We start from the raw sequence: 11,906 nt of genomic DNA, 5'->3' as shown, positions 1-11,906 counted from the left end.
CCATCTACGTAAGATTCTTTTTTTTCTTCACAATAATAAAATAAAAAATATTATATCACTGGGATCGTTCTTAAATGAAGTATCATTATTATTTTTTTAAACCTTTTTGAGTAAAGATATGTTTACTGTAAGGAATCTAGACCGAATGTTTTTTCGACAAATAATTTTTGTATATGATGCGATAATAATTAAAAATACGACATGCAAAACACAGAGCGATTCTTTTATTATATTTTACACGTTTCATTCTTTGAAACACTAGTAAAAAACAGCTCATGGATCTAACCCCCCCCCCCCTTCAAGCAAGAGTATGTGGAGAATTTTCCACCCCCTCCCCCTCAGGACCCTTACTTAATTAATGAATGGCCCGTTACACATATGAATGAGTGTATTATACAAAGTTTATGAAACTCTTTAAAGTTTATTATACACGCAAATAATATTTGATTAATTTAAAATATACGCAGTGGTTGGAGCTCCGACCATCGGGAGCGGATTCGGTATCCGACCTATAGATTTGCGCATGGTTGGGTCTGTAACACCTGCCTAAAATATATATACAGTACACACACACACACCAAAGATGGTAACGACTGTTTCAAATGTCATATTTTTGATTCGATGAACGAAACAAAATTGTTGATGAAAGTTTCATTAATTTGTAAGAAAAAGTTACAAAAAGTTCGCCGTAACATTGCACGTGGGTGATTTGTAACGATATACGAGCAGTTCAAGAAATATTAACAGTTACAAGTTTTAATGAAAAAGAAAATTCTTCGTACTTATCATGCAGTTTTTTGCATCGCCTTCAGAAACCTCATTCGGCAACAAATATTGTTTTAAATCATTAAATGAAGACATTTAGATAGCGACATCCACTTGGTACTCGCGACCAACGTTAGTTAAGCCGAACATGGAGGCATAGAAGATTCTCCCTAAACAAAATCACGTGACAGAATCGAACCAATGAAAATGTTTTTGAGTCCTTCTTTTAAAGAATGTTTTTATTTTTCGCTCATCCAAAGGAGTGTTTCCGAATTTCACGCGAATAAGGAAAAGTTTTAGTCTTGGTTTTTTCGTAAAGCGTCTTTTTTCGATAAAGCTAGCACTCAGAAAGAATGAACACACTCGCAATAGATTTCACTCCTTTTAAGAGTTATTTTTTCGCTCTTTTGAATTAAGAGTGTACATGCATAGGATTATCTTCATTCAAAAAAAAAATCAAGGGCGATAGGAGGAGTTCGGACCCTCTGGACCCTCCCCTTGTGTGCGCCACTCTAAGGGGGCATTCGCATTTTAGGGTTACGGCCAAAAAAAAAAAAAGTAAGAAAAGAAAAAGAGAATTGGGAAAAAAAATAAAATAAAATGGAGAAGCTGTGTTTTAAGGTACCACACTTCTTTTGCCAGATACTTAGGAAGGTTGGGCCTAGTTATAAACTGGCTTCAAAGGAAATGAGAAATTATTAGCTTTTGTTAAATAATTTAGGCAGAATCTCAAAAAAAATGTAAAAAAAAAATTAATTTGAATTTTGATATCTTGAATTCAAATTATGTTTTTCGCAATCACGAGTGTGTGTGTATGTATGTGTGTGAGTGTTCATATGTGTGTGTAGGGATGTGTGTATGTATGTGTGTGTGTTTGTGTCCAGGCATATAAGTGTGTTATGTGTGTGTGTTTGTGTGGGTATGCATGTGTGCATATGTGTGTAGGCGTGTGTGTATGTATGTGTGTGTTTGTGGAGGTATGTGTGTGTGCATATGTGTGTGTAGGTATGTGTGTAGGCGTGTGTGTATGTGTGTGTATGTGTGTGAAAGTGTATAAATATATGCGTGTGTGTGTGTGGGTGTGTATGTACGCGTATGCATTCAGGATATGGACGCAACCTGGAGACGGGTTTCGCTATAGGAGCAGCATCGGTAGGCGACGGTTGACGGTGGTGCTGCAGAGGGTGTCGGGGGGGGGGGAAATAAAATCATAGGAAATGCCAAAAATAGTCAAGCGAGAACAATAAGCAATGTGATTGCTCAAAAAAACACTTGTAGTGAAAGGAATGTCGTCAAATAGATTCATACGGAGGGGGGGGGGGGGTCACAAAAAGCGACAGCAGATTCTCCCTTCCATTCATTGCCATGAATAGCACACAGATTCCATGCAAAAAAGAACCAAACCATAAAACTAAAACCAATTTCTTTTTCACGTTATTCGTGAGCCGTAACACTATAAAAAATGCTCAATCTATGTCGCACTAGCGATCCTCGTTAAAAGGTTCATTTTTTTTTGCTGCCTTCCAGAATCACTTTAAAGCACCCTCCGGGGTCCACCTGTTAAAGGTGGGCGCGGTCAGAGGAACGGAAACAGGTGCCATTGTGGTGAAACCGAGATCAGGCTGAAATTATAGTTATCTTCCAGAACGCCCTCATCCTCCCGCGCCTTTTATTTGCCTTCTCAATCCAGTCTCAGTTTCAAGAACCGAGTAAAAGCTAGACACGAATGAAGCAGCAGATATGAGATATGAAGTGTCGATGAGAGTTATTCGGCATGTTACAAAATTAAATCTCTCTCTCTCTCTCTCTCAATATATATATAAATATAAATATATATATATATATATATATATATATATATATATATATATATATATATATATATATATATATATATGTATATATATATATATATATATATATATATATATACAGTGATCTCTCGCTTATACGCGACCTCTGTTAGACGCGTTTTTCTCACGGGCCCGGCCAGCGATATAGGAAAACAATGTTAACTCTTGTTCATTTATACGCGAAATCTATAGTGCACCTTTCACTTATGCGCGATAAAAAATTTTCGTTAAATCGCCTATCCACGCTTTGCTTATCGGAGGATTTGTACCCTTCTTGTTCTTTCTCCTAAAATACATTCACACGACGTTATTCCATTGTTCGGATTCTTCAAAAAACGTGTTTTTTTTTTTTTTTTTTTGCACAAGTGTGCAATAGGGGGTGGAATTAGTCTTGTGATTGACTTCGAGAGGGGATAACAGGTTACATACAAAAAGGTTGACGTCACTAAAAATCGTGCTCAAGCGTACGCGTTGACATAACCTATCGAAAATCTTATGCATCCTCGTAGACTATAGCACTGATCACGCGACATTTTTTTAGGTTTTGGGGAAATCACTTACGTACTGTACAGTGCATAAAAAATGACAAAACGTACAACTTCAAATTTGGCTTTTTTATTAAATCACAATGTATAAATGGAAGTTATGTGCGAATGTATTCATTAGTATTAGTAGTATACTATTAGTATTACTATAACTGATGTTAACTTATTGCATTTAAGCTAATTTTTGGGTTTTTCACTTATGCGCGAATTTCACTTGTGCGCGAAAACTTCTTTGTCCCGTTTGGTCGCGTATAAGTGAGAAATCACTGTATATATTAGTGGTACCCGCACGGCTTTTGCCCGTAATAAAAAAATTAAAAGGTCTTTTGGTTCGCCTGTATATTTACAAATAATGTATGGGGATTTTTCTTGCCAATTGGCTTGTACCCATGTTACGGTTCCACGTTATGGTAATTTCGTAATTTACTCGTCCATCTTATGATAATTTTGTTCTTAAAATTGGAATAGAAAAAGAACCACATCGAATTTTCGAAAAATCGCCTCGAGGTGCACAACCCCATGCTACAAACTAACGTTGTGCCAAATTTCATGAAAATCGGCCGAACGGTCTAGGCGCTATGCGCGTCGCAGAGATCCAGACATCCAGACAGAGAGACTTTCAGCTTTATTATTAGTAAAGAAGATGTACGTATACAGTATAACTTCGATTTAACCGATGCCCGATTTAACGATTTCCTCAATTTAATGATACGTTTCACTGGTCTGGATTTGACTGCGTTGAATATGTATGCCCCTCGATTTAACGAAATCCTTGATTCAACGATTACTTTTCCAGTCCCTTGACAATCCTTAAATCGGAGTTATACTAAATTTTTATTCATATATACATAAACAAAAAGTTGTATTCACGTGTTTTCCTTATACAAATCCACAAGTGTACAACGGATCTTTACCAAAGTTTATCGTTCTACAAATCCAGGCGCTGGATTTTAGCCACATTTGGCATAAAGGTCTTTTGATGCTCAAGAATTCACAGAGAGGCATTTTCGTCCCCCTTCGGTGGGAGGAGAAAATCCACGAAATGGAATGTTTACGCTCCTTAATAACAATGGTTGAATGTTTGGAATTTTTAACAATCCAAAGAGGGTCTAAATTTAAATTTTAAGTCATTATAGGGCTTTTTCCTACACGCTGACTGTAAATTTTGCACTATTTATTTTCTCTTATTTAAACCTGATTGTTTAACATGAACCACTTGACGCAATCTTTATTTTCGAGGTAGACCCGTGCAACGCTGACCAACTCAGCTAGTAACGAAATAAAAGAAACTGAAATTTAACCATTCGCTTGAGGTACATTTACAAAGTTAATAGATTTTAATCTGAGCTCCCTCGATGGCTCTTAATGCGCCAAAGCGATACTCAATTTCATTCGAAGCACAGCAGAGTTTCGATTATTCAGTCACCAATTAACCGAACTGTTCAAATATTTGACTATACTAACCGCCACTGCAACAAGTCTCCTTTTACCAATGAGCACTCAAAACAGAAACCATTCCTCTAGTTCAGAGATGCCCCGGCTTTTTTTACCCGAGGGCCGCACCTCATACTAAGATGAATCTCGCGGGCCAAAACATTGAGAAAATTTGATTATATTTAAATTTTTCTAGAAAACATGGGCAAAGACGGAAAAAAGAAAGTAACTTACAAATGAAGAAGTGTTATCATAACAACATAATCTTCTTATTAAGAAATTTCCTTCTGTTTCCTAGAAACTAATTTATGATTGTTTCACGCCTAATTTGCAATAATTGTTCTTAATATCCAATGAAGATGATTAGCTGGTTTGGAAGATTCCAGAACCTAGTCATTGTAGTCAGTGTCATAGCAGCCACGTATGGCCCGCGGGCCGTAGGTGGTTGGGCATCGCAAGATGCGGGGAATCAAGGTCAAGATTACAGAATTCTAACAGTTCCTTATGTATGGATAGTGAAAAGAAATTCTCCATACACCAGATTTTTTTAAACCTGTTTATTATTAAACTTGATCAAAGCGCTAATTTCCTGCGTTTAAAAATATGCAATTCATTTCAACCGCTTTCGTATACAGTCAGAAACATCCAAATACAGTAGAATCCGCCTAATTAACTACCGGTTAATCGGACCAGCCGCTTATTCTAAGAAAATCTTAAAGAACCAAATCAAATCCTATTGCACAAGCCTAATATGGTTCCTTTATTGGCACCAAAATATTCGCTTGATCGGACCAAGGAACATGAAAACAAATTGGGGGGGGGGGGGGGAATTAACAATCGTCCACTTGAAGCGAGTTTTAACTGAGTCAATTAATAGTTAGTGCAATAAAAATTAATATAATGGTTCCTTGTAACAATAAAAATTTCAGGGAAATTTCAAATTTCTTCAATAGTTGTAAATATATGTAATTTACATTTCATTGGAAATTTTTAATGATCGATTAATACTTTTTAGCACTTGTTTTTTCACTCTCACATTTTTAGTTACTTCTGATTGTTGAATTGAATCGATACTGACTGGAAAGACTAACTGCAACCGTATAGATCTGGAACGAGTGTAAAAAGATTATTGGTGGCCGTGGTAGCCTGATCGGTAAGGCATTGGACTCGGGACCGGAGGGCCTCGGGTTCGATCCTTGCTGGTCGAAAACCCACCGTCGTCATTAATGGGGACTGGGCGACGTTAAATATGCTCGTGGTCTCAATGTCCTCCAAGTGAAACGATACCTCTGGGGGTGCTAGTACTAGGTAGCTATTAGCTCCTGGGCTAGTTCAAAATTCTCACTAACTGTTCGATCCGGTGATGGTGCTGCCATCTATCGGTATATAAAATAATAGAGGCAAGGCACATAGTATGCAGTCCTCGACATAAATACAGTTGAAGTCAGTTGTGACTCTTGAATAGAATAGAATAGAATAGAAAAATATTATTTGCTTCACTTTAATTTATTTTTAATGGAAAAATTTCATAATTAGCAATTATTCTTCTTTGTATGCTTACCATACTTATCGGTCCCCATGTAACACTCACAAGGGGCAGTTAAATGTTTTGTGTATAGCATGTTCGGTTAATCAGACCAGCCGTTTATTAGGACCAAAATGGTTCCATCCCAATGGTGATCCTATTAACCGGAATCGAGTGTTTTCAAAATTTAGCTTTTGACCTAGATAAGTTCGAATATCGAACAATCGGACTCATGTGTAAAGCAGGGGTGCTCACCTGGGGGGGGGGGGGGGTCATGATGCAGACTGTGCCATTTTTGGGGGTGTGGGTGTAAGAGGGGGAATTTTTCTCCTTTTTAAGGGGTTGCGAACTTGCTCGAGGGGGGAGGGGCGACCCTGTGTAACGTTTTATAAACTGGTTGAGGAAATAAAATCAAGAAATGGCTATCAACAGAATCGTTTCCCCGCTGTCGAAAAACGGTAACGCGTATATTTACTGACAGTTTCGTGAACAAAAAAAAAATCTTTTTAGCCTCTTAAGCGGAAAAGTAGTAACACTTCGTGCGTTGCGCTTTGAAAAGATCACCGCCTAATTACACTATTTAATTAGACACTACGGCAAAGATTACAGATCCAGGCTAAAAGGAGATGAAAAAGAAAAAACTTGAGAATCGTACTGTGCAGGGATGGAGACAAGAAAGCGATGCGCCGGTGATCAAAAGGGCAAAGTCCTCGATGCAATTCATTTTTTTTTTTTTTTGTCAATACTACACGACAATTGTTGAATAGTTGAAATCTCACTGAATAATAGAAGAAGCTCCACGCGAAGTGATGTAATTAGTTAGAGCGTTCCAAATTAGTTGAAAACGGCTCTGTCGACTCGACGTTAAATCTCGGTTATCACAAATTTACCATTTCAACTGCGCTTGCGCACGGACTTGGCTGATTTCAAAAATCTTGCTAAAATTAATTACAAACATTTTAAATTTGTGAATAAATATGAGATGACAACAGACAAAAATTAAAGATCTCAAAGCTTTCTCTGATTTAGTTTTTAGGCCTCGGTAAAGATTGAGTTTTGCGTCTTAAATATTAATGGATTCGGAGCCTGATTTTTCTATGAAACAAAGGCTCTTTTCAGTGCCAAATTTTTAACCTCAGAAGAGCGTACTAGAATTGCAGCATCACTTCTAATACAAAGCCGAACCCTCAACCAAAATAAAAATGTATAATTCTAAGCTGTTTACGCCTAACTTAAAATATCCGCAAAAGATGGATATCCGTACTCATATTCCAATCATTAAAGTGCACAACGTGTTTTACGTTTATGTTAAATAAACATTTCCCAACCAATCAATATTGAAGTGTCATTTTTCTCTTTACATTATAAAGATAATCAGTTAACAATTATTCATATCCGTAGTTTCATATAAAATATCACGAAATCGCTGTGAAAATATTCCAAACGCATTCATTAACTTGTTGGGACTCGTAACACAGCCTAATTGTAAACAAGCAACACGAAATCTTAAAACAGAAAGCTCAAAAAGCTAAGTCCGCGCGCAAGCGCAGTTGAAATGGCAAATTGGTGATAACCGGGATTTAACGTTTAGTGCTCTGTCGCCGAGTAGAGGCATTCTTAAAAAAACTATTAAGTATGCTGTCGGGAAATCGGCACTTACTTTGATAATTGAACATTTAAAATTAGTATTTATTTGAGTTATTATAAGTTATCTTGTGAGAAATTCTTGTGGAATTTTGCTTGATTGAAAGAACTATATGATGTTTCCTGCGGCCGCCCTTTGCTTTGGCCGCCCTTGTGCGGTGCACACCCGCTAGGATCGGCCCTGTTTAGAAGTGTGCGTAAATTTGTTCTTCAGCTGTTGCAAACGTGTGTGGGCGGATCCAGAAGTTTTTGTTAGCGGAAGGGGGGGGGGGGCAGGTTTCAGTAACCAGTAGACTGGAAGAAAAACAAAGCATAGTGTGAAGCTTCTCCAAAATATAGGACATATTGGATATCAATCAATATTTTTATGACATTCTATTAAATTATATTCAGTCCCATTAGCCAGAGCTAAAGCAGAAATACCTGAAATACACCGCCAGCTCAGTCATTTCCAGCCGAGGACTGCAGTTTCGTGCTTATTAGCACTCATCAGCACGGTCACTCGCCTGGTGTGCTAATTCTATATTAGCTACCAGTTTGTTTCGCACTCTTGGCTTCCTTAAGAGGTTTTCCATCTCCAGCTCAGTCACTTTCCTATGCCGGGCTGATGAGTGCTAATAAGCACGAAACTGCAGTCCTCGGCTGGAAATGACTGAGCTGTCGGTGTATTTCACGTATTCTATTAAATTACCTATACATGTATTCTAATAAAGACTATTATCGTGAAGAATATAAATAACAATTTATTAATTGTGTAGTATGCAGTTCATATTTAAATTATGAAACTTTTCAACTAATGAAATTACACATCTTTTTTTAAATAAAATATTTTTAATGAAAACAAGAAAGGTACAACATTGTTGCATTAAAATTTTTCTACAGCAATGTTAAAAGAAGTACAAATAAATATACAAAATACTTCAGACTCGCGTTTCGGAGTTTGCATTGCAAAAAGGAACTTTTACAGTGCAAAAAGGTGTTAATTTACGGACAGTTTGCATTTAAACCAGGGTTGCCAGATTTAAGAACAGTAAATACGGGACAGGCTTCTAAGAGTGAAAGGGGGAGGGGATGATATTTTTGTGGTTGAGGGCAATTACTGGTTATGGTGTATTTTTAAGGGGTGATAAACAATCATGTTTCAATAGCTTTCGAAAGATTCCTCTCAGTATGTTTATTTGTGAGCACACTTTTGGAGAAACTCTAATTCAAAGAATAAATCAAGCAATAGAACGAAGTTCAACATACAGATCGACTTTGATAGGAACAGGTGCTAATTAGTTTAATCACATTTTTCGTTTTACTTTATTTTTTTTACCTTAAACTACTGTCTTGTATTATAAAATATTGTTATTAACTAAAATACGGGACCTTCCCATAAGGAAGTTCCCCGGGACACGGGATATTTTTCAAAATACGGGACTGTCCCTTGAAATCCGGGACGTCTGGCAACCCTGATTTAAACATCAAATTTCGCGTTCTTATGCGTGCTTGTACTCTTTTAAAAAAGTGTTCCTCATCACAGGCGGTCAGCTGACTCTTTGACCCTCCCCTGAATCCGCACTTGCCAAGCTTTAATTTAACAAATATCCTGAGCGGGATGCATTCGCCACAAAATCAGAGCACATTTCAGCAAACTTTCTTCTTAACGGAGCACATTCGAATCGCAGTTTAGTGCCAATGAAGGCAACTGGAGCACTTTTTTAAAGTGTGATGCTTCAAACGTGTTCCCAAATGTGTACTGGAAATTTGTTACAGAAAAAAATTGAAAAATGAGCGATGCTGTTAAAAACGGAGAAAATGTGGATCAAAGGTATGACTGTATATGTCATACCTTTGCATACAGTCATATTAACGATTAAATCTAAGCTAGGCGCTCAAAGATTTGCATGCTTAATAAATCTGTACATCAGAGCCAGAACAACGTAAGTCACATTATCGCTAGTTTAGAGGAGAGAGGAAAAACGTTTGTCTGGCGCATGCAAAAGATGAGACGAGCGATCTTCTAACACTGGTAAATAATTAAAGGATATATTTCTGAGCAATCACGATTGCTTATTGCTTTCATTTGACTCTTTTGAGCTCCTATCATTTTATTTTCCCGCCAGCACCTTCTGCAGCACCGCGGTTGACCGGCCGCCTCACAATGCTGCTCTTCTAGCGAAAACCGTCTCCAGGTTGCATCAATATCCTACACTTACACGCATACATACACGCATGTACACACACATACATACGCCTACACACATACACAAACACATACACACACAAACACATACACACACAAACACATACACACACTCCAACACATACACACACACGCATACACAAACACACACATGCCTACAAACTAACATACACACAACTACCCACACACTCATGCCTGCCCACTGACACAAACACATATGCCTACACACACATTCACATTCCCCCCCCCCCACACACACACACAAACACTCATACACACACACACAAACACTCATACACACACCTACCCACACACTCATACCTGTACACAGACATAAACACACATGCCTACACACATTCACATACCCCCTACACACAAACACACATCTCCCCCCACACACATAAACACACACGCCTACATACACACACACACACACTCGTAATTGCAAAAAAAACATAATTTGAATTCAAGAGGTCAAAATTCAAATTAATTTTTTTAAAGAATTGCGTTCACATAGCTCGAAGCGGAATAGGATTCTGCATACAATGCACTAATAAACGGAAAATTGCAATTTTTGGATTATGTCAGTCTGGCTCTGAGATAGAAATGTTTTCAATAGATGAAACGAAATTCTAAAATATGAAGAATCTTGCATTCCGTGATAATCATTGATTCTGTCAAGGAAAATGATGCACCCTGGGGCAATAGCCTCATTTGTAAACCACCGGGAAAGCTTGTCACATTCCTGCAAGAAAGGCAATTAAACAAGCGAAAAACCCCCTTTCATCGCTTGCTTCTTAAAAAATAGCTTGACGCAACAATTCAATAATAACTATGTAATGATATCTCACGCATGGAAGCTATAATCACGTTACACCCGTTGCCATGGAAAAGGCGAATCATGCAGCCCTTAGAGTTCAATGTTGGTTTGGAGACATTGTACCAGCTGCAGTGATACTTGTTGATTTCCGAAATGCGGCCGCACTCGAATGATCCGCCCATGCCGTTGGGCACGCTTTCGCCGATTATGTCTGAGAATATTATGGAAGAAAAGATTTATTTTCGACCCGATTCGACACCTATTGCCCGATGGGCTTCAAATATAACACAATTGATATTAAGACTTTTTTGAATGTTATTCGCATTCAAGCGTCGAGTACACTTGGACGTTGAGGGCCATTCCATCGTCACGTGCGGGAGAAATATACGCTTAAATTTCATTAACATTTTGTCATATCTCATAATCTTTTTATTTTATTTTATTGAGCAATCACGATTGCTTATTGTTCTCACTTGACTGTTTTTGACGTTCCTTTGATTTTTCCCACAGCCACCCTCCGCACCATCACCGTCGATGGGCTCCTCACGATGCTGCTTTTATAGCGAAAGCCGTCTCCAGGTTGCATCCATGTCCTACACACACGCGCACGCACACACACACATACACCTACACACACCTACACACATACACAAACACATACACACATACACACACGCATACATACATACAGACAACCACACATACACACACAAAAACATACACACACATACACACAACTACCCACACATTCAGGCCTGTACACAGACACAAACACATATGCCTACACACACATATACATACCCCCCCCCCACACATTCATACACACAACTACCCACACACTTACGCCAGCACACAGACACAAACACACATGCCTAAGCACACATACACATAACCCCTACACACAAACACATACCCCCACACACAAACACACACGCCTACATACACACACTCGTGATTGCGAAAAACATAATTTGAATTCAAGAGGTCAAAATTTAAATTAATTTTTTATTTTATTTTATTTTATTTTATTATTATATTATTATAATTATATTATATTATATTAATGATAAAGCTGAATGTCCCCCTGTCTGGATCTCTGTCTGTCGGGATCTCTGTGACGCGCATAGCGCCT

The sequence above is a fragment of the Uloborus diversus genome, chromosome 9, assembly GCF_026930045.1.
Source record: "Uloborus diversus isolate 005 chromosome 9, Udiv.v.3.1, whole genome shotgun sequence".
Lineage (NCBI taxonomy): Eukaryota > Metazoa > Arthropoda > Arachnida > Araneae > Uloboridae > Uloborus > Uloborus diversus.
This window is presented reverse-complemented; position numbering follows the sequence as displayed.